The following is a 23,925-nucleotide window of genomic DNA, read 5'->3' on the forward strand; positions in this document are numbered from 1 at the left end:
CTGCATTTGGCGTTCATTGGAGACGCAAAAAGATCGCAGGAAGGCTGGCCCCATTTGCGAAAAATCTCCTTCGCAACTGACTGTTTGAGGGACCACTCGTGAGGCAACAGGATTGCTCTGCTCAACCTGTCGGCTATGACGTTGGATGACCCCGGGATGTGCGTTGCAATCAGAAAGCGACCTGTGGACTCCGCCCATTGCCAGATTCTCATGGCCTCTCTGCATAGCTGATAAGACTTGGTTCCCCCTTGTTTGTTTATGTACCAGACTACGGACATATTGTCCGTCTGAACTGCAATAGTCCCTAGAGGAAGAAGGGGAGCAAAGTGTTGCAACGCTAGAAACACTGCCCTCAACTCTAGAACATTGATGTGCAGATTGTACTCTAAATTGGTCCATTCGCCTTGGACTGTCTGTCCCTGAAAGATGCCCCCCCACCCTATCAGGGAAGCGTCCGTGGTCACCGTAACTGTCGGCGTGGGTAGCACAAATGGTCTTCCGCTGGAAAGATTGCAAGTCCGGAGCCACCAGGCTAGGTGTGATTTGCATGTGTTTGTGATCAGAATTTCGTGTGTCAGAGGTAGCTGTTGGAACGACCATTGTGCAAACAGTAGCCATTGTAGAACTCTCATGTGCAGTCTTCCCAATGGTATCGCAATGAGAGAAGCTGCCATGAGACCCAAAACCTTCAGAACCAGTTTTGCTGGGGATTTTCTGGATGACAGAAGAAGGGATATGTGGCTTTGTAGTGAGGCTATCCTTTCTGGAGGAAGTCTTAAAATTAAACGATGCGTATCCAATTCTGCTCCTATGAATGAGATATGCTGTGATGGCTGTAGTAAAGATTTTTCGAAATTTACGGAAATTCCGAGATGAACACAAAGTTGCAGTGTGTACTCCCTGGCTTGGATCAGTCGATGCTGGGTGGTGGCAGAAAGGAGCCAGTCGTCCAGATAAGGAAACACCTGGAATCCCAGGCGTCTCAAGTGAGACGCTACCACTGCCATGCATTTGGTGAAAACCCTGGGGGCTGAGGTCAGACCAAAGGCAGGGCTCGAAACTGAAAGTGGCTGGCTCCCAGCCGGAAGCGCAAGTGATCCCTGGACGCCCTGGCCATTTTGATGTGGTAGTATGCGTCCTTCAGATCTATTGAGCACATCCAGTCGTCCTTCTGTAAAAATGGAAGGATCGATTGAAGCGTGACCATCCGGAACTTTTCTTTCTTGACGAAGGTATTGAGATTGCTTAGGTCCAGAATCGGCCTCCAGTCCCCTGTCTTTTTTGGAACTAAAAAGAACCTTGAGTAAGTTCGAATCCTCTTTGGTCCGCTGGGACTGGTTGGATTACTCTTTCTAGCAGCTTTGAAATTTCTATAGCTGCAGGATCTCGCAGATGGGGCGGCACATCTGGGAGACTTTTCTTCAGAATTAGGGACAATAGGAAGGGTATTCTGTAGCCTCTGGTAACAACGCTTTTTACCCAATTGTCTGATGTAAGATTTTGCCAGGCCTGAGGGTATAAAGCTAAGCGACCCCCGACTGCCTCCAGAGCAGGACAGTCGGGCCTCCTCTCAGGAGTGCTGGAAAGGTTTCCCAGGGGTTGTATCCCTGTCACCTTGGTTTTGTGGACCCCCTCTGCCGCCAGGGCGGCGTCTTCCACCTCTGCCCCCTCCTCTGCCTCTAGAGGGGGCATCACCCTGTGTGCCTGGGAAAGAGCCTTGGGGTTTTCGAAACCACATTTTCCCACCACGTTGCCCTTTGGTGTACGGTCTGGATGGGGTGGAAAAACATACTCCGACAGCAGACAGAGTCTTTCCCTCTTGCTCACACCGGGTAAGGGTCTCCTTTACTTTGGGGCCAAAGAGAGTGGCACCATCAAATGGGGCGTTAGTAAAGGAAGACTTGAAGGCTTCCGCAAATGAACATAAGCGCATCCAGGATTGTCTACGAAGAGCAATCGCTGAAGCTGCTGCCCTACTCGATCCTTCGGCTGCGTATGAGATCAGCCTCATGGACGAGTTTGCAATAGATGTAAGGGTATTGAGATGTGCTGTAACCTTTTCTGAAACAGCAGCATCTGTAGTACCCTGGAGGGTATCTCCCAACTCTTTGACTAGATCCCTCTGTAGCCGTGTGAAGTGTGTCAAATAGTTCAGGGATCGCATAGAAAAAGCCGCTGAACTAAAAATGCGCTTCCCATACCTGTCCATAGTCCTAGAATCTCTGTTAGGCGGATGAACAGATGAGGAAGATTCAGATATCTCCTTTTTCGTGGCCGCTGCCACCACCATAGCGTCTACTGGCACTCCCTTTGTCAGATAAGCCTTATCTTGGGGGGCGGTAATATATTTGTTAGGCTTTCTAGGGACTGGCTCCACCGTGTCAGGCGTCTCCCACGCCTTTCGAGCAATCAGCTCCATCAACTCATCGAAGGGCGGAGTGACCCAGGAGGAAGAAGGGCGAGCACCGAATGCCTTCAGCAAAACTGACTCATCCTCAGAAGGGGGAAGGGATTGCCAATCACCTCTCTGTTTTAGGATCTCCAGGATGTCAGAAAAGGAGACATCCTCTGAGGGTGACTTTGGGGACCCTTCTGACTCATCCAAGTCAGTGTCCGATGTCAATGATTCTTGTGGAGAATCTAAGTGTCTCCTCTTACACAATCTTTTCCTCGGAACTTCCTCGGGGGGGGCATCCGAAGAAGCCTCCGAGGAAGAGGGGGCACCCTCCAGGGGTGGCTGAGACACTGGTGCTCGACGCTTAGATGTAGCCATGGGTGCAGAGGAGGATAACGGTCCTTTATGGGAAGGAGAGGCTGTTTCTGCTGACGTGGTTGTCTGAGTAGACAACACCTTCCTCATGAGGTCGAAGGCCCCCGGGTCCCGAGTCGAGGTATCTCCCGGTTCCGAGGAAATCGGAAGAATACCCGAGACAGGCACCGAAGGCATCGACCCCGAGGACGGAGCCGAGTCGATCCGAGCCGAGGCTCCGAGAGGGAGTGTCGGAACCGAAATGTCGGTCCGACTCTCAGTCCTGGACCCAAGGATGGATCTTCGGCTCCGAGACTCCGGTACCAGTTCCGACGGAGTCGAGGTGAACGGAGCCGACAGGGAAAAAGACGGTTCTGGCACCGAGGGCTCCACAATCACCAGATCAGCCTCTCCCAGCTCCGAAGACTGGATAGGCATCGGAGGAGGAACAGGTGGAGATAAGGGAAGGCCTTTGAGTCTCGACACCAACTGGGAGGAGACAGAGATGAGTTTGGATAAGGCCGTATTCTCCAATAATTTCTGCACCACGCAGTCTACATCGGTGTCGGAGAGGGGCCTGGAAGAACGCATCGAAGGAATCGAAGACGGAGCCGACCTCAACAGTGCCGGGGGAGGGAGCTCCGTCACCGGTTCCAAGACTCGAGGCTCGGAAACTGACAACAGTTCAACACTCGGCCCCGAAGTCTGTGGAACCGGTGATCGAACTTTGACTGAAGAGCTCGGAGCCGATGACCTGGGCTCCGACGTCTTCGATTCCTTCGAGGATTTGGATGTCTGGTCTGATGCATCCAGAGCCTCTTGAAAAGCAGGCTTCAAAAGCCCCCTGTCCATAAGTTTCCTGCGCCTATCTGTCATGACCCTTCCACTGAAAGAATGACATATTGAGCAGTCTTCTTGCAGATGGAGAGGGCCAAGACAGTAGACGCAGGAACTATGATTGTCAGTCACAGACATCTTCTGCCCACATTGGCAGCGTTTAAAGCCAGACTTAGCTTTCTCAGACATGTCAAGTTAGGTACAGCAAATAGTGAAATAGCCAATAATATGTCCAGTCCAGTAAATTTGTCTATTCCAGAAACAATTTTGTTAAAGGGGTGGGGTAGGCCCCGAGGGAAAACTCTAATAAAGTATATAAAATTTATATACGAAACCGAGAAACCCTCGATACACTACTCACACACACACACACACACAGTCTAGAAATATAAGAAAATAATTAATTTTAGCTTGAGTTGGCCCGAGCTCATCAAATCTGATGCGAACGTTGCAGCGGCAAACTAGATCTGAGGTAAAGGCAGAGGGGGATTGTGGGAGTTAGGTTGGTCTCGAGCTTCTTCTCGATGCAGAGCTTGCCAAGCGGCCGACACGGAGCCGAGGATCGGCTCCGAACCCAGGTGTAAGAACAAACGGCGAGATTGAACACTCTCACATCATATGTTTAGGGAGTGTAATGAGTTGGCAGATTTAACAAATTTCCTACAGAGTACTAAGCAGAAATATTGGGGAAGCAAATGGATGTAACTAAGAATATATATTTTTTTTTAAGATGGGGCACTGGATCCAAAATGCCTTAGACATATCATGGTCTTAAGTTTTTTTGTTTTTTTTTTAAACAATAAACATCTTTATTAAACCATCACTTAAGACATAGGCAATCAATCAGTTATATAAATGAAAATGAACCACACACGACACAATCCTAGCTGCAAGCATTTTACATCACAAACCATACTGACACACTCCAGCTGCAAACATTATACATCACTTACAATCTAGCCAACTACTTTCAGTCAAACATTACATAGCACATTTAAATCCTGCCTTCCTTTAAATCTCATTCCTCCCCTGTGTGTATTATCCCCAAAATTCCCATTTTTTTCCTTTGTAGTTTGCTCCAACCCTTTTCAAAAGTTCTCTATTCCAGTGGTTTTATCTCTGTTACTATATTCATTGTGCTCAAATTCTTTCTTGAGACAGGGAAGGAAAGGTACACTGAAATTCAGAGGGTGACAATGTTGCAGCCAAACTGACTTGAGGTAACATTGAAGCTTCCGCATATGCACTCTGGCAAGAGGAAGAATCTGAATATAAGAGGCAATGAATCCCAGGGCCCAAAGAAACCCCCTGGCTGGCATGGAAGTCAGAGGAAGAAGAAACAGAAAGAAGGCGGTCAATGACAATACCTTTGGAGACAGAAAAGAGGCCACCATTGGCACCATCTAAATCCTGCATTCCAGGTGCACATGATCCTGAAAGAGTCAGGTGGACTTTTGGAACTTGAGAGTAAACCTCAGACTTTGAAGAAGAGAGACAATGAACTGCAAATTCTGCAACAATTGACTGGGGGAAGGCGCCTGAAGCAACAGGTCATCTAGATGAGGAAAAATCTGAATGTCTTGGAGCCTGCAGAAGGCAATCACAGGAGCTATGAATTTTCTGAATACCCTTGGGGCATTACAGAGTATAATGGGCAAAGAAAAGAACTGAAAATGAGAGCAAGACAGAGAGAAATGTAAAAACTTTCTGAAGAGAGGGTGAATAGGGATATGAAAAGTAAGCATTTTTCAGATCCAAGACACAAGAAAAGCCTGAAGTTATAAAAGAGGAAACAGAGTTTGAAGAATAAGCATTCAAAAAGAAGGGAACTCAAGAAAGGTGTTGAGCCAAGAGAGATATAAAACAGGTCTTGACGTGCTCTCCTTTTGAGGAACCAAAAATATCCTGGATTAAAAATCCCTTCCCACTTGGGAGAGGGGACCGGCTGAATGGTCCCTTGGTTCAACAGGGACCCTAGAACCTTCAGGAAACGAGGACAATGCTCTAGAGAACGTTGAACAATCCCAGAAAAAGGAGGGAGAGATTCCCATACCATGAAGTAACCCTGACAGATGACAGAAAGAACTTAAAAGAGTCTGAAGTGATGAGACACTAATTTGGAAGACAAAGAGAGCTGAAGAGACAGAGGAACCTGGTCTAAAGGCAAGAGGGGTGAATTGTCAAACAGAAAAGGGCTTATCAGATAAAGGAAGCTTCTGGGCCAGAGAAATTTGAGAAGCCTTAGCAGAAGGGACCGCCTCCCACCCTTTCTGCCCTTACATGCCTGACAGGGTTGCCTGTGAACAAAAGCAGACCTAGAAGGATAATGCCGATGAAACTTATGGACAGGAGAGACAAAAATATGTTTAAGGTCTTGCAAGGCTTTGCCTTTCTCCTGAACAGACTTAAACAAGTCAGTAGCAGCAGGCCCGAAAAGATGAGTATTATCCAAAAGAGCATCCAACAACTTGGCCTTAATGTCCTCTCAGGAAGAAACTTTAGATGAAGCCAAGAATAACATCTCATGACAGACCCAATAGCCATAGCCCTAGAAGAGGCATCAGCACAATCATAGGCTGCACTTAATAGAGTGGCAAGCCACTTGAGAAGCAGAACCTAAAAAGATATGGCAGAGGATTTGCCATCAGAATTAGGGAGGGCAGAGATAACCTGACAAGTCTGAGCAATCAAGGCCAAAACATACCTGGTCATGTGGGTGTGGTAATTAATAGCCCTAAAGACCAAGTAGAAGCTTTGTAAAGTTCCTTGCCAATCCTCTCCATTGCCCTGCTATCCTTATCAAAAAGCAAACTTCTGGAAGCGGGCAAAAGTTTAGAAGGTTTGTCAGAAAAGACTGACATCATAGCAGGCTCAGCAGACAGACATTTGAATAAAGCTGGACAATCCTCAGGAACCTTTCTCCCTCATTTTTTGGGTTCAGAAAAGAAAACAGGGAGATGGATAGTTTTGCTTAAAGTAAACTGGATACCAATTTAGGCAGAAAAAAAGGATTAATTCTCAATGAGACCCTGTCCATGTGGAACATGAGTTAGGGTTCACTCACCATAAGAGCTTGCAACTTAGATGCTCTTCTTTCAGAGGTCAGAGCAAAGTTCTATATTACATCAGCAAAAACTCTCTTGAACGAATAGCATTTCATTGAAAATGACGTTCATCAAATTCCGTTCTTGTGGGGGATGTGCCCCCCTGCTAATTTTATATACATACCAATTCCGAGATCACACTACAGAGGAAAAGGGCAAATTTTCTCATCTTCACTGTATCACATTCTCACTATGAACAGTTCGATAAATGGCATGTTCGATGTAAGTGCACCGAAAATGCTGTTCGCTGAATTGAATTTTCGATGATGTAATAGGGACCCTCAAAGCAATCAGTAAAAGTCTTCCATGTTACGAACCTCAAGAAAGCCAGATTAGCTGGTTCAAATGGAGTAAGTGTTAGCTTCTCTAACAGAAAATTAAGATCTCAAAGACGGGCTACCGGTTTTCTTGGAGGCCTCATGCAAAACCTCTTTCAAAATCATTTTGACATGAGAATGCATTGAAAGGGGACTATCCACAGACGGACATACTTAACTGGATGATAACAGAACCTTAATGGAGGAGAAGGAAAGGCCACAGGATAGCAACTTACACAGATATTGTAAAACCAGAGAACAACTAGCATTTAATGGGTGCTGGTTATATTGTCGGCACCAACGAGAAAATGTTTTCCATTTGCTAATATATGATTTTCTAGTAGCAGGCTTTCTTGCCTCCATCAAGATCTGCTGTGCGTCCTTGGTAAAAAGACGTGAAAGGTGAAGGTGAATTAAGACCCAATCATCCAGGTAACCAGCTGAAGTTGATTGGAGTGGGGGTGTATCAAGCACCCCTAATCTTGTGAGTAGATCCACTCTGTGAGGAAGCTTCTGGTAACTGCCCCTGTCCATTTTCAAAAAAAAAGGAGAACCACTGTTGTTTGGGTAAGAATGTAGTTACCAGATGATCTCGGGAGATTCCTTCTGAGTCTTGAGAAGTACCCTGATTCTCAGTAGAAAGGGTGGAAAAGCATACAAGAACATTCCTTTACAAGAAAAAGAAAAGGATCTGTCTTACAGGCCTTCCTGCATAGTCCTGGAGCAGAATCTTGCCAGCTGATTGTTTAGAGAGGAGGCAAATGCAAACAGGTACACCTGAGGAACTCCTGAGAGATGAATCAAATCCTTGAAGACCCTCATATCTAGTTTACGTTTTTGAAGGTCTGCCCTTCTCATTCTCAACTTGTCTGCCACACAATTTTACTCTTACAGAATGCAGGATTCCTGTGGAGTGAGTGTGTGCTGTAAAGCTATATCCCAGGCTAACAGGGATAGTCTGCAAAGGGGATACAACCTTGCCCCCCCCCGTGTTTGCCGATGTACCACATGACTGTGGTATTGTCTGTGACAACCTGACTAGATCCTAGGCAGCAAAGATGATTTAGGGAGTTGAGTGCCCTGATCACAGCACATATTTATTTGATATGTGCCTGCATCTGCCCTTGGTGCCTCACATAGACCTTGCACTTTTTTCCACCTGAAACTGTTCCCAAAGGAAAGTCTGAGATTGTCTGTGGTGACTGATTGCTTTAGAACAGGAGCAGAGAAGGTGAGAACCAGATTTAATCTCTGCTGCCTCACCAAGTGATTTCTCCTCTGACAAATCCCAGCACTGGGTTTGAAAAGAAAAGGATGTTTGTGCTGGGACCAAAGAGATCTTAGATACCATTGTATCTTCCTCATGTGGTGCCCTGCCAGGGGTATCATGAGAATTATACATGCCATGAGACCCAAAATTTTGAGGTATTCTCTTGCAGTGACCAAAGTTTGAGTAGAAAACCTTAGAAACAGATCTAGGCAGAGATACTTATTAGTAATCGTCCCATTCTTGTCGGCGATAATAGGACTGGGATTAACCGATGTTTAGCAGCAGTAGGATAAACTAAAGTTATAGCTGCTGGTTCAGGTTTGGGAAGAGTACATAAAAACTTAACAGACTGAAAAACTTTATACATTTTTATCTGCCTTTTTAGGCAGAAGGCTGACACTCAGGAAAATTACAGGCAGTGACACATTGACAGAATTGTAGAAATGGGTCAAAGGCCTTGAAGTTACTTATGTGTAACAACAGTATTTTCTAAGGGACTGAGAAATCTCAGTGTTTTCCCACTGAAAACAATGGCACATTCTGGAAATCGCATCTCTCCTTTCATCTTCCTGTATGGAATCATAGGTTCATAGGTAGGTACTAGGCTATCGGCCCTGGGGCCTATACAAGCCCAGCCAAAAAGATACCCTGGCTTTTGCCAACCAAGAAAATTATTTTCCTGTGCCACTGTCGAGCAGAGCCACAGAAGTGATCCCCGGGGTGAATTTCCTATTTCCCATCCAATCATCAAGATTTTTCTTGAAGAGTGCTAATGAGGAGCTTTGTTTGATATAGGTTTATTCCAGAGTATGGGAAGTCTCTGGGACAGGAATCTATCCCTCCGGCATGTTCTGTTTATTGTGGTGACAAGGTTTAGGTCCCTAGAGCGTGTAGCTTGGAGGGATTGGGATTTCTTAAAGTGGAGAATGTCCAACAGCTCTGGGTTTGACATAGCTTTGTATGTTAGGCAGAGATCACCTCTGAGTAGGCGATATGTGACAGAGTAAAGCTGGAGTTTTTTGAGATGGTCTGCATAGGGCATCTTTTTGAGGCCGGTAATCCTCTTTGTGAAGTATTTCTGCGGCCTTTCCAGTTGTTGTAGATTTCTTGTGAGGTACATACCAAAAGGGGCGTTGTACTCTATAATGGGTCTAATGAGTGATGAGTAGAGGGGAACAATGACCTCTTTTTTTCTGGATGAGAAACCTTTTGTGATGAGGTGTGCTACACAGAAGGATTTCCTGACTACTGTGGTGATGTGATTATCAAAAGAGACTACTGTCCACCTGTGTCCCAAGGTCTCTTATCACACTTTCGGTGTTAAGTATACTACTGCCTATGTTGTAATTCATGGGTACAGAGTTTTTACCAAAGGGGATGACAATGCACTTTTTGGCATTGAGCTTGAGGCCATGGCTTTGACAGCAGGCATCTGTCAAAGTCAGGCCCTTTTGTAGGATGTCCACATCGTTAGGAGTTTCGATTATGGCTCCTAGTTAGCCAAAGACCTTCTGTGTTAGCCTGCACTTCAGAGAAGTAGAGGACCCAGGACTGAACCCTGTGGTACTCCACTTGTCACTGGTCTGAAGTCGGATTTGGAGTCTGCTACTTTCACAGCATGGGTTCTGTCAGTGAGCCAGTTGGCAACTCATCTTGTGACATATGGATTTATACCTAGTTTAGTGAGTTTATCTATAATTCCAGAGTGGGGAATGGTGTCGAAAGCCTTGGCAAGATCTAGACAGGCTGTGTGAACCACCTTACCCTTGTCTATGGCTTTGGTGACTGCTTCAAAGAAGTCTATCAGGTTTAGGAGACATGATCTGCCTTTTACAAACCCAAACTGAGAGGGGTCCAGAGTTTGGAGATTACCAATGTCTTTGTTTATAAGTTCCATGATGACATGTTCCATGGCCTTGCAGACCAGGCTCATCAGGCTAATGAGGCGGTAGTTCCCGGGGTCTGTGGTAGCTCCCCGCTTGTGGAGTGGGATAACCGTTGCTGTGTGCCATTCAGCAGGCACAAAACCTGAGGTGAGGCTATGACTGAACATGGTACTTAGTTGGGGTGCCAGTTTGTTTGGTAGTTCATGTAGAATGCAGCCTGGGATGTTGTCTGTTCCCATGGATGCTGTGTTCTTTGCTTTGGAGAGTGTGGTTTTTACCTGTGCAGCCGTGATTACAGGAACTTTGCATTCTTCCTGTACAGAGATGGGCTCTTTAGGGGTAAGAGTGGAATAAAGTTAGGACTGAACCTATCTGCCAGGATGTTGGCAATATCAGTTGGGTCTGTATATTTAGTGCCATTGTACTGTAACTCAGAGCAGATCTGAGTGTTGCCATTGAGATTCTTGACATAGCTATAGAATGCTTTGTGGTTGTCTTTAGAATCAGTGACGATTTTGTTTTCATAACTAGCTTTGGAGGATGTTATCAGGGATCGCAGCTTCTTACTGAGGTTGACCAGGGAGCTCCTCCACTCATGGGATTTTGCTCTCTTTTGCAACAGTTTCTTCTTTCTGTTGTACAGTTTGTTTAAGGCAGGGGACCACCAGATTGGCTTCCTTTTTTTGGAGGATAGCGTCTTGGTTCTGTTTGGGATAGCACAATCCATGCACTCATGTAAGTGCTTACAAAGTGCAATTGTGTAGGATTCAGTAGTCGTAACTGTATTGTCCATCTGCATGGGTGTCATGAAGTTCACCACTTCTGTCTTAAGAAGCATGAAGTTGGCTTTGGAGACATTTTTTACCATGGTTTCCTTAATGGTGGGGTGGGGGCAGGATGTGGACATCTAGGGTAATTAGCTTATGGTCGGATCAGACTAATGAGACATTGACTTCAGGTGTGGAACACCGGTCACTCATGTTGGTAATGACTAGATCTAGGATATTGTTGCCCCTGGTGGGGGTGTGGATAAGTTGATCCAGGGCATTGGAGTTTATGAATTCCAGAAAGCGTTGAGTGAAGGAGTTGGTACATGAGTAGTTTTCCCAGTTAATGGTGGGGTAGTTGGAATCGCCCATTATTAGGGTGTTTGGTTGAACCCTAATATTTTCCAGTACATCAAGAAAAGAGGAGTGGGAATCCTGGGGCATGGTGGGTGATCTGTAGCAAGCTACAATTTGGATTGCAGTTTTGCCCAGAGTTAGTTGCACTTGGATAACCTCAGCTGCATTATGCTGAGCAACTAGCCTGGAGGTGTGGATATCCTTAATGAATATGGACACACCTCCGCCTTTGGTGTTCTGGTCCAGGTTACATGGCCGAAAAGTGTGGTATGAGTTATAGCCTGGTAGTGCATGGGTGCTCTATGGAGCCTTGAACCAGGTCTCAGTCACTGCACAGATATCAATGTTCTCCATTTTAAGGAGTGCCTTTCGAGTGACTGCATTTTGAGATTTAGACATCTAGCATTGAGTAGCATCACCCTCAGTTTTTGCTTGCTTGTTCCTGTTACAATGGTGAATTTATCATTTGAACCTTGCCTAAAAAAGGCACTATAGGGGCGGCAAGAACCTTAGCCAGTATCCGGAATCCCAGAGGTGACAAGTGCAGGCCATCTATGGCAAAGCATCGTGGTCTGTCGACCATGTCATCCCAGGCAGACAGATACCGGATCCCTTTAGAATAGTACCGCAAGCTTAGCCAATTGCTGAAGTCAATCATTTTGGCCTTGTACTGCGGCATCATTCTGGGTGATAGCGGAATGTTACTCAGGGCTAGGGTCATACCTGCCTGGGCTACAAGATCGGAGAGCTCTTCCATGTTTCTTTTCATGTAGTCCAGGGAGGTACATCTCAGGTCATTCACACCAACATGGACAATGACAGAGTCATATTTGTACGTGTTGTAGAGTGACCTGAGTGTGTGGGTTATGTGGCAGATCCTGGCACCCGACAAGGAGCTGATAGTAACCTTCTCCTTGTTTAGCCTGGTGAGTGGGATATCAGTGTGCCTGACTACAGAGTCACCTATGACTAGTGTGTTGGGTACATTGTTTTGCCTTATTGGCTGTGGTGCCATTTGGGTTGTGTTGGGGGGTGAAGGTTGCTTGCATTTCTGCTTTGGAGGTCTCTGCTGCTTAGACAGATTATTACTGAGAGCCTCTACGAATGTTTTTGTGTTTCTATGTGTGGATTTTGGTGGTGAAGATTTAGTGAGACTATGTGATGAGTGTGGTGTGGTGCAAGTGTTTACCTTCTCCTCTTGACTGTCAAGTTCAGTCTTGATTGGAGAGAGCTTTACCTCCAGTTTGGCTAGATAAGTGCATCTCTCACAGGTTGTAGTGTTGGGTGGTAGGAGGAGAGGGTTGTCTGTGTACATGAGGCAATTTCTACATTGTCCCAAGATGCCCAGATTCATCAGATAGACAGGAGAGGACACTTGGAGCTGACCCTTGGACATGCCTGAATAAAAAACTATTTTCCTCCAGATAAGTGAGGAAAGTGAGTACAAGAGCTGTTTTTCTATAAGCAAGTGAGGAAAGTAAGTACCAAAACTGTTTTCCTCTAGGCAATGAGGAAGATTGAGTGCTGTAGTAATTAGTAGGTTATTTAGTGCTTACAAGTTCTGAACAAGTGCTGATAACTAATAAGCAAATTCAAGTGCTAAAACTAAGAATCTGTATCTGGACTAAACTAGTTACAGGAAAGGGGGGAAACAAGTGCAAATGTGGGCTTTAAAATCAGAAAGTTGAGAGAAATGGAAAAACTGCCCAAATGGCCAATAACTACAATTTCTGGGCCAGAACCACTCCTTATGTGGTAGACAGGTTACCTAGTGCTTACCACTCCCACTGATAAGCTAGAAGGCTTCCCTCCAACACAGAAAGCTTGGGGGGGGGGGGCTCAGAAGCTTACATACAGTCCTGGATACAGCAAATCTGAATCTGCACTACACTAGTTACAGGAAAGGTGTTTTTTTTATACATATATATATATATATATATATATATATATATATATATATATATATATATATATATATATATACAGAAAAGTAGCTAAAACAGCGGGCAACTGCAAAAGCCTCCAAATTTAAACAACACAGGAATAGGGAGGGCGAGTATGGGAAAACCAACACCTTCAGCAGAGATCTGAAAAACTATACAGTGAAGCAAAAATAACAGTGCACAACTCTAAAGTCAGCCAGCAATGATATAAAATTAGTCAAACAGCAATTACCAGTACACAACTCTGAAGTGCCAGAAAAATATACTCAGCTCTGTATATCCCCAGATAGTTTGAAGAGCACTCTGTCAGGACACAGGAAGGCTCCAGAAATGAAATGCAGACTTTTTTACTATGCAAGTAATCCATGAGATGGTCAGATAACACATAGGATGTAAAACCAGTTATACCAACTTAAGACACAGATAAATAGGGGGAGGGGGGGGGGGAACACCTTCAGCAGAGATCTGAAAAACTATACAGTGAAGCAAAAATAACAGTGTACAACTCTGAAGTCAGCCAGCAATGATATAAAATTAGTCAAACAACAATTATAAGTACACAACTCTGAAGTGCCAGAAAAATATACTCAAAATCTTGAATGTCTTTAGGTAAAGCAGTATCCCTCTTTCTTTTACCAGAAACCACATTAAAAGAACGATCAAAAGCCTGAATTAAACCATAATCTAGACCAAGTAAACTTCTCCTAAGGAAATTAGAGAAGGAGTACATACATGTTTAGTTTTCTATTTCTTTTTGACAAAAAAATGGGGCCAACAAATTTATTAATGGCAACAGCAGCGCCCCAGAAAGTGGCACAACAGTCTCACTGAACATGGAAGCCCTCCTTGTTCCCTCTCCCAGAACAGATAAGAGTGGCTCTCCCTTGCTTCCTGAGGGGACCCCATAGCTACAGAGGATGTGGCTAACCCTCGGTCCATAGTGGTGTAGGTGCTACACCAGAGGGATCTGAGATAAAAGTGGTCTGAGGAACAAGCTATGGCAAAAGCAGTCACCCACCTGTGGCTGACGCAAACTGCTAGCCGGCTGTGGTGGCTAAGGCTATTTAGTTAGCTTTTTCTTTTTTTAGGTAGAAGGAGTACTGACTGTGGGACTGGTGGTGTTTTCCATGATCTAGCTGAAATAGTGCCTCTTTCCTGGGGGGGAAAAAAAAGCAGCACAAGTCAGTGAAAAATTAAAGGCTTTAAAAGTCACTTTTCCAGAAAAACAGTAAAATGGACTTTAAGACAATTTGCCAGTGCACCAAAAGTAACAGAAATACAATTTCTCCACAGAAAAATGTTTTTCAATTACTTTAAACTGATAGAATAAAGTGTGCTCCTGTTTAAAAGTATAGTTAAGTCATGATGGTCCATTAAAACACAAACTCCTAGCTTCAAAATAATTTTCCTATACAGATAAGCACAATTTATTTATTTTATTTACAGTTGTTTACCGGGTAGAGTCCGACTGGGCTAGCAGACCATTTTCGGCAGAGACCCGGGGAGAAAAGCTCCACAAACATATAAAAAATATAGAGTTACATAGATGACCATAATTAAAAATAAAATACAAATTAAAGTTATATACTCTCCATAACTATGCAGCTGTGTTGTCCATTTTCATTCTTCCTCAATGTATGGGTTACAGATCTGACCTCTGATCAGACTCGGCCGCATTCCACTGACTTTCAAATCCAACTCTTGAGCTTCTCCCTCTACAGATAATGCCCTAGTCCACCCACAATACCTCAGATTGAGTTTGCTGCTAAAAATATCTTGGAATACAAAAAAAGGTAAAGAAATAGTAACAGAACCAGGGCTCAAACTTGGAACAACAAGGTCCAAAAAATTCATCAGGTCACTCAGGAAAATAACAGGAAGGGGGAATGTGGGAGGGAAGTTGAGGAAGAATGAAAATGGACAACACAGATGCATAGTTATTGTGAGTAGATAACTTTAACATCTGATGTTGTCCTTTTCATTCTTCTCCGAGTACCCAGTTACATGAATCTTAGGTGGCCCTCATGGAAGGATATTCTGGAGAACTGCTGAACCAAAGCAGCACTGCTTCTGGAAATTATGTCCAATTTGTAATGAGTAATAAAGGTATGAGCATTATATTAGGTGGCTGCTGTAAAAATATCATCACTGGAAGTTCTAGACCAGAATACAGATGAGCTGGTCATGGATCTAGTTGAATGAGCCTTAGGTGGTTTTGGTAGGGAGAGACTGTGCTGGGAATATATCAAGGAAATGCAATTAGTTATCCATTTGGCCAAGGTAACTTTAGAAATTGGAGATCCCAGCCTACTGTTTTTCTGAAATACTTTGTTTTACGTAAATAGAAACATAGTTGTCTATGTACATCTAAGAGAGGTAGCATGTATTTTCCCTCATTCGAAAATTTAGGAAAGAACACTGGCACATGAACAGTTTGATTTATGCTTGATTCAAAGGCGTCTTTTGGTAGGAAGGATTGGTTCATAAGGAAGCTATCTTTGTGAAAAATAATGTAAGGGGATTTGGATGAAACAGGCAGAAGTTCAGAAATCCTTTTCGCAGATGTGACAGCAACTAAAAAGGCTGTTTTCTGAGACAGAAGTTTTAAATCAGTTTTTACTGAAGGTTCAAAGGGTTGTTGACTCAATCCTTGAAGTACTACTGTTAAATCCCAAGTAGGTCACAGATCTTTCACTGGAGATCTGAGCAAGAACGTGCCTTTAGGAAAGGCTTGCACAATGTGGAAGTAGCCAAGTAAGAAATATAATCTGAGCTAAAATTTGATACGCTGCCAATTGTACTTTGATTGTAGAAAAACTTGCACCTTCCTTAAAAAGAGAAGCTGAAAACTCCAGCATTGAAAAAATAGGGGCAGTAAAAGGATCATTTTCATTTTTCAGGGCCTAAACTGAGAATCATTTCCATTTACTCTGTAAATCCTCCTAGTGGAATCTTTCTGGGAGGACAAAAGTATATGATGAACTAGGGAAGAAAGCTTGGGCTGTTTAGCTATTAATGGAATTGGGGAAAACATGTGGTTAGTTCAAGTGCTGGGATATTGGGATTCTTTATCCATGAGGGATGTGTCAGAAGGTCTGGACTGGGGTTAAGTATCTGAGCAGGATAATGAAGATGTGACCAAAGGAAGAGGAATACCACATGGTGAGGTCAAAAAGGAGGAATGAGGATAACCAAGTTCTTCAACTGACTGGCTTTCTGTAGGAATTTTGTAATAAGAGGTAGTGAGGGATAGGTGTAAAGGAGACTGTAGGGCCCAATGTGAACTACAGCATCTCTCAGTGACTCCTCCTGAGAGGGATCAGGGCAAAGTACCAGCTGCATTTGTTATTGTTGTAGGGATTTGCAAAGAGATTGTAGCAAGGTTGGCCCCAACAATGGAAAATCTCTTCAGACACTAATTGGTTGAGAGATCACTTGAGAGGCATCAAAATGGACCTGCGAAGCCTATCCACTAGTATACTGGATTTCTCTGGAATGTGCAGTGCTGCTGAAAAGTGGAGAAGATCACCCAATGCGGCACTCTCATAACTTCTCTAAACAGAGAATAAGAATGGGTTCCCCCTTGCTTGTTGGTGTACCAGACTATGGACACATTGTCAGTTTGAACTGCAATAGTCCCTAGAGAGAGACAGTGACTATCTTGAAATGCCTGCACTGCTAAAAAGACTACTCTCATCTCCAGGATGTTGATAACTGAACTGGTCTCTTGGGGGGACCATGTGCCTTGGACCTTCCTTCCCAAGAAATGACCCCCACCCCAGTTGGGAGGCATCTGTGGTCACTGGGGGAGACAAAACGAAGGGTTGACCTATGTAAATATTGTCCAACTGGATCCACCAATGAAGGTGGTTTCTGCAAACTGCATTAAGTTTGACTGTAAAGGACAGAGGCTGTTGAAGAAAAAAACAACCGAACAGCTACAGTCCATTGTAGAACACATATATAGTTTAGTGCTAATTGGACTAAGACTATGGATGCTGCCAAGAAACTTAGAGCCTAAAGGACAAGTTCAGCTTGAGAAGCAGGATGAGAAAGAATCTGTTGAACCTGGAACCTGATTGTATCTGTTCAATGAGAAGGTAGAAGCAATCTGACTTTATGTTTAAATTCCATTGTGCAAAAATGATTACTGTGAAAAGTTTCCCCTTTCTGGGCAATTGTTATGCATAGTTAGTTAAGAATCTAAGTCAATAATTTGTGTCATGTCTGCAGTAGTTGTAATACAGATTGCTTATGTGTGAAAATGCCTCCACTTTGAGAAGGAGTAACAATTTCGTTCAGTGATGCACAAGTTGTACAATCTGAATGACAGTAAAGTTTACTTTGACTTGACCTAAGTAAGCATCAATAAAACTACAGGCTCTGTACCGGTTGTAGTTTAGATTTGGAAATGTTGACTGTAATGCCTAGTGTTTGGCAAATTTGGAGCAAATAGTCCCAGGTCTGTTCTAAAAGATGCCTGGTTGGGGCAGTGAGGAACCAGTCATCTAAGTACTGAAACACTCAGAATCCTTGCAGTATTATGCGAGCTGCCACCACTGCCACACATTTGGTAAACACCCTGGGGGGCTGTGGTAAGTCCAAAGGGCAGGGCTCTGAACTGATAGTGACTGGCTACCAACCAAAAGCGCAAGTATCTCCAAGAGCATCTGTTTATTTTGATATGACAGTACATGTCCTGAGGATTAAGTGAGCACAGCCAATCTTCCTTGTGTAAAAGAGGTAGAATGGACTGAATTATGAGCATTTGGAACCTTAATTTACCCAAATATTGGTTCAGATTGCTTAGATCCAAAATTGGTCTCAGGTCCCTTGTATTTGCTGGCACTAAAAGGAACCTTGGGCAAGTTCTGAATCCTCTTTGGTCTGGTGGAACCCCTGGATGACTCTTGTCTAGCAGCTTCTGAATCTCTTGAGTTGTAGCTTCTCGCTGACTGGGTGGAATGTCGGGAAGCTTTCTACTTTTGGTTGGAGGAGTGTGGAAAAATGATATGAAATAACCTCTGGATGTTATTTTTAGCACCCAGGAATCTTTTGTTATAGCAGCCCAGGAGTCTGATTACAAGGATAAGAGTCCCCAACTACCTCCAGAGGCAAGCAGTCAGGCAGCCCTTTAGCAGCACTGAAAGTGTCTATCCAAAAAGGAATCCCAGAAACCCTGGTTTTGCCGGCTTCCTCTGCTGCAGGAATGACGTCTTCCATTTGAATTCCCTCCTCTACCTCTGAAGGAGTTGTCTTTGCGTAAATCCTGGAAAGAACCCTGAGATTTATAGAACATTTTCCTGCCCCCTTTTTGATTCCGTGAAAAGGACCATTGAGGGCTAGAAAAGTGAATACTTACAGCAGACAGGGTCTTCCCTTCCTGTTCACTACAGGAAAGTCTCTCTCTCACAGAAGGGGCAAACAACGATGTTCCATAAAAAGGAGCACTGATAAAGAAGACTTGAAAGGCTCCTCAAAGTTGCATAGCCTCATCCAGGCGTGTCTCCGTATGGCAATGCCTGAACTGGCCACCCGTGAGGTACTCCCTGCAGCATATGAAATCAACCTCATGGATGCACTGGAAATAGATAATAGAGTGACCAATTGCAAGGACGATCTTTTACAGTCCTCTGCAGACAGACTCCAAGAGGGATTTTAAGAGCTCCTTGGTCAAGTCTATCTTGAGCCTATCTCCTAATTACTTCCTTTGACCTGTCTTTGTCTCCTTCTACTAGCTTCATCCTCTCTTATTTTTCTCTCTCTTCAGAGCACACTCAAGCAAATCTGCAGTCTGCGGCTACCACTCCACCCATACAGTATAAGAAGGAATCAGTACTGCAAACTAAACAAGGATATACATTTTGAGCCTCAAGAGCAGGGTCAGTCCACTCAGGCATTCTACTTGTATGTTTTATGAGAGTGAAGCTATTACATTAGCAGTATTTCTTAGTAGTTCTCGGCTTGCTAATAAAACTGACTGTTGTAGCCTTGTGTCCCCCCCCCCCCCGCTAATACAGTAATCCTAACTGTCAAATAGGTAGTATACATTTAATTCTCATCCCTGTGACTAAATTAACCATCAAGCAGCCCTCTCAGTGCTTTCTGCCTTAGTTTGTATCACTTGGAGGCCCACCTGTTTATTTGCATCTCTATACATTTCCCATTATTGCTAATGTATCTCCCTACTCTAATTTGTAAACAAACTGGTTTTCTAATCAGCAAGTCAATGTGAAGACACATTCCCAACCTTAATAAACTTTGCTGTCTCTTCTCTCCTTCACTTTACAGGTAGTTTGAATTATTACTTACCCCCTCTGAGGCCTTCACTGATTTCCACTGATTGCCTCTCTGGTTTCTTTGCATTCCACCTGGTTTACACCCCTTGTGCTATCTCCCTCCCCCAATACAAAGTCTATATTAGAATCCTGCTGAGCATGGAGCCATATTTAAATTTCTAGTCTCCCACCAGGACACAAGTGCTCCTCAGCAATTACATTCTGCTTGCCGGTAAGCCATTAGACCTCAGGAATTTGTTTTAAAAGTGTTCAAATTAGTAAAGTAATACTTACTTTTTCTTTTGTCTTGGTTGGCTCTGCCCCGCTCGGGCTCTCTCCGCTCCCCTGCCCTGCCCCTTTTACCTCCCGCCCCCACTACCTCTACATTTATAGTAATCACAGCCACACCCACAGCTCACCCTCACATCACCTCAACCAATCACAGCTCCTTAAGTCATATCACATTATACCACACCAACTTGCTCCACACAAAATACTCCCAATCACTCTCATTCCCACTAGGCATTTTTTACATCACCCACACTACTTCCCCATCCACACATAGTGCAACCCTATAATTCCTACTCAGACCCCCCACCTAGAAACAACTTCAACTTTATAACCATGACTATCACGCAACTAAGTCTAGTCTGTCTTCTCATAATTCTTTACAACACCACAAGTTATCACTCTAGCAATATCCCTAAACTTAGTAGCACAACACTGCATTATGCACTCTCATATACAGACACCACACATTATAATAATATCTGCCCACAGTTATTCAAGAACTACATAACTTACCAATTCAGGACTAAACACATATGCTCTCATTCCTACTCCAAAAAAACACAATACTTTCTCACACTCCTCACCAAACTTCAACACCTGTATAACCATTTTAACTCCAGGCTCACCATAAGTGGGGATATCCACCCCAAATCCATCCTATCCAATTCAAACTGCTCCAACACAAAAGTCAGAACATAACATCCCCACTTTCTTCATCCCTGGGCAAATCAACAACAGCAGCAAAACCAACCATTTTTTAATGCTAAATATTAATATTAGAAGTATCAAAAATAAAATACCTGAACTCCAGGCCACAATAGCACACTACTCCCCAGACATAGCTGCTTTAACAGAAACCTGGCTAAATAAAAACATAGCTAACTCAGAAGTTCTCCTTACCGGCTACAATATCATTAGACAAGACAGACCACTTTGTAAAGGGGGTGGAACTGCCTTACTGTACAAGTCAAACGTCACTGTCCATCAATTACCAAACTCCTACCCCTCCCCCAATAATTGGGACATACTTATCTCACAACTTCATCTTCACCCTAAAAAGGTCATCACCACAATTGTGATCTATATTCCACCTGGTAATACACCTGCTAGCCTTGAAGACTTCTTATCCTGGTGTTCTTCCACATACTCACAAGAAATCCTTATTCTGGGGGACTTCAACCTAGATTGGTTCACCTGTATATCAGAACCACCAAGTAATCTAATAGATATCCATGGCTACCAGCAGCTAGTCCAAATTCCAACTAGATGTGATAAAAAATCTAAAAGGGAATCCATCCTTGACTGGGTCCTAACTAACCCCACATTGTACCTTCACAAAGGCAGTCTCCCAGACACCTTAAGTGACCACAACATAATATAATTTATACGTAGTAGAACAAGCATATGCAAAACCACTAACTATATATCCACTAGAAACACAAAAAAATTCTCTCCTGAGGTCCTCAACACTTTACTCTGTAACTGTGACTGGACTCCCCCTAAAAACCCTCCCACTTGACCAGGCTGTAGCATATTTCAACAAAACATTTCTACAACACCTAGACACTGTTACTCCATTGGGCAAAATCAAGATTAGAACCTCTACAAACCCCTGGCTCAGTAAAGAAACCAAACAAATCCTCAAGTCCAGAGACACTGCCTGGCTTTACTATCAAAAAAACAAAGAAACACAAAGCCTAACTTAAGTACCAAGAACTGCGCAACCGTGCAAAAAAAGCATTAGGCTGGACAAAAAATCCTACTACACAACATTACAAACTAAATACCAACACAACCCGCAAAAATTTTGGCAAAATGTAAACCAGCTACTAAAATCCACCCAAAAGGCTACCCCCAAACCAACCACCCCTGACACTAAAGTTCCCATTGAAACACAATTCAACTCCCACTTTGTGAACTCAATTCTATCCTTAGTATCACAGGACAGTTCCTTCCTCACTATCCCCCCCAACACAAATAACACTAATACAAGCTTTACCCTCAAAACAGTTTCCACCACTTCAATCAAAAGCATGCTCTCCAAACTAAAAACCTCATCAACAGCAGCCAACCTACTCCCCAGCTATTTCTTGAAACTCACAGCAGATGCTATTGCTATCCCAGTCGCCACTCTCATAAACAGATCAATTGTTGAAAACTATGTGCCCAAACTCTGGAAAATATCCTATGCTACACCCATACATAAAGGCGGGACCTCCACTGAACTTAATAACTACAGACCCATTGCTTTACTCTCCCCCCTGGCCAAAATCCTAGAAAAATGCATCCATACCCAGATGCTAAACTATCTCCTAGACAGCAACATCCTGTCACCTACTCAGCATGGTTTCAGACCTGCCCATAGTACCACTACAGCCCTCCTCTGCTTCACAGACACAGTAAACCATCTCAAAAATAAAGGCCTACAAGTGTCAACTCTTTTTTTGGATATGTCCAAAGCATTTGACACAGTCTCACACCAAATCCTGCTAAATAAACTAAACCAATATCATCTATCAAATTCCACTCTTACCTCGTTCCAAAGCTACTTAACTGACAGGTACCAAGCTGTGAAATGGGAAAATTCTCTCGCTCCTCAGCTGCCCATAACTATAGGAGTCCCACAGGGTTCGATCTTAGGACCACTACTATTCACAGTCTTCACAAATGACCTCCATACCTCCACACAGCATGCATCTATAATTCAGTATGCAGATGACACTACCTTAATCTGTGCTGCACAAAACATTCCCACCCTCCTGCAAACAACTCAACTAGCATTCTCTGATGTTGAAAACTACCTTACCAAAGCCCAACTTATCCTCAATCCAAAGAAAACTCAGCTTATGATTATAACCAGTTCTAACAAAAACACTAACAGTCAATTCACTATCTACTCCACTAATTCTACTCCAATTGCTCTAGTGGCACAGGCTAAGCTATTGGAAATAACTATAGACTCCCACCTAAAATTTAGGTTCATAGGTTCATACTAGGCTATCTACCCTGGGGCAATTATAAGCCTAGCCCGATTCTGTATGGCTTACACCACCCCTTGACTTGAGTATACTGTGCCCTTTTTAAGGTTTAGTTTACTGTGCCTCTGTCTAATAGTGACATGGGAGTAATCCCTAGGACAAACCTACGATCCCCCATCCACCTATCGAGATTCTTCTTGAAGAGATTCAGTGAGGTGCTCTGCCTCACATGAACTGGAATTCTATTCCAGAGCGAAGGGAGCCTCTGGGTTATGAACCTGTCCTTCCAGCAAGTTCTATTTATTTCTGTGCTGAGGTTCAAGTCCCTCGAGCGTGATGCTCTAAGGGATTTAGATTTACTGAGGTGGAGCATGTCCATTAATTCTGGATTTGACATAGCTTTGTATGTCAGGCATAGATCGCCTCGAAGTAGGCGGTATGCAACTGAGTTGAGCTGGAGTTTTTTTAACTGAGCAGCATATGGTATCTGTTTGAGACCCTTGATCCTCTTGGTGAGATACTTTTGGGGTCTTTCTAATTGCTGCAGGTGTCGGGTAAGGTACATCCCAAAAGGGGCATTGTATTCTATGATGGGCCTAATGAGGGATGAATAAAGGGGCACGATTACCTCTCTTGATCTAGATGTGAAACCCTTCGTGATGAGGTGGGCTATGTAGAAGGTCTTTCTAACCATTTTGGCAATGTGGTTTTCAAAGGAGAGATTGCTATCAACTTGGGTCCCCAGGTCCCTAATAACTTTCTCTGTACTTAATGGGTTTCCGCCTATGTGGTAATTTGTGGGCACATTGTTTTTGCCAAAGGGTATGACTATACATTTTTTGGCATTTAGCTTTAACCCATGGCGCTGGCACCAGTTATCTGTCTCTGTGAGACCTTTTTGAAGGATGTTTGTGCCAGCTGGAGAGTTGATTATGGTGCCCAGTTTGCAGTCGTCTGCGAACTTGGTGAGCCATAGTCCTCCCACGTTTGCCTGTACCTCAGAAAAGTATATACCGAACAAGAGTGGTCCCAGGACAGAACCCTGTGGGACGCCACTTGTGACCGGTTTCGAGTCTGACATGGCTACAGCAACTCTCACTCTGTGGGTTCTGTCTTTGAGCCAGTTTGCGACCCATCTTGTGACATAG

At 43.8% G+C, this 23,925-nt stretch overlaps 1 protein-coding gene across 1 annotated transcript in view; it reads right to left on the reverse strand.

Annotated features, from left to right (window-relative positions):
- NADK (NAD kinase) overlaps window positions 1–23,925 on the reverse strand; it is a 1,020,436-nt gene that overhangs the window by 418,012 nt on the left and 578,499 nt on the right. The gene's annotated exons all lie outside the window — the stretch shown is intronic.

This window comes from Protopterus annectens, chromosome 14.part0, assembly GCF_019279795.1.
Source record: "Protopterus annectens isolate FY-2018-M chromosome 14.part0, PAN1.0, whole genome shotgun sequence".
Taxonomy (NCBI): domain Eukaryota; kingdom Metazoa; phylum Chordata; order Ceratodontiformes; family Protopteridae; genus Protopterus; species Protopterus annectens.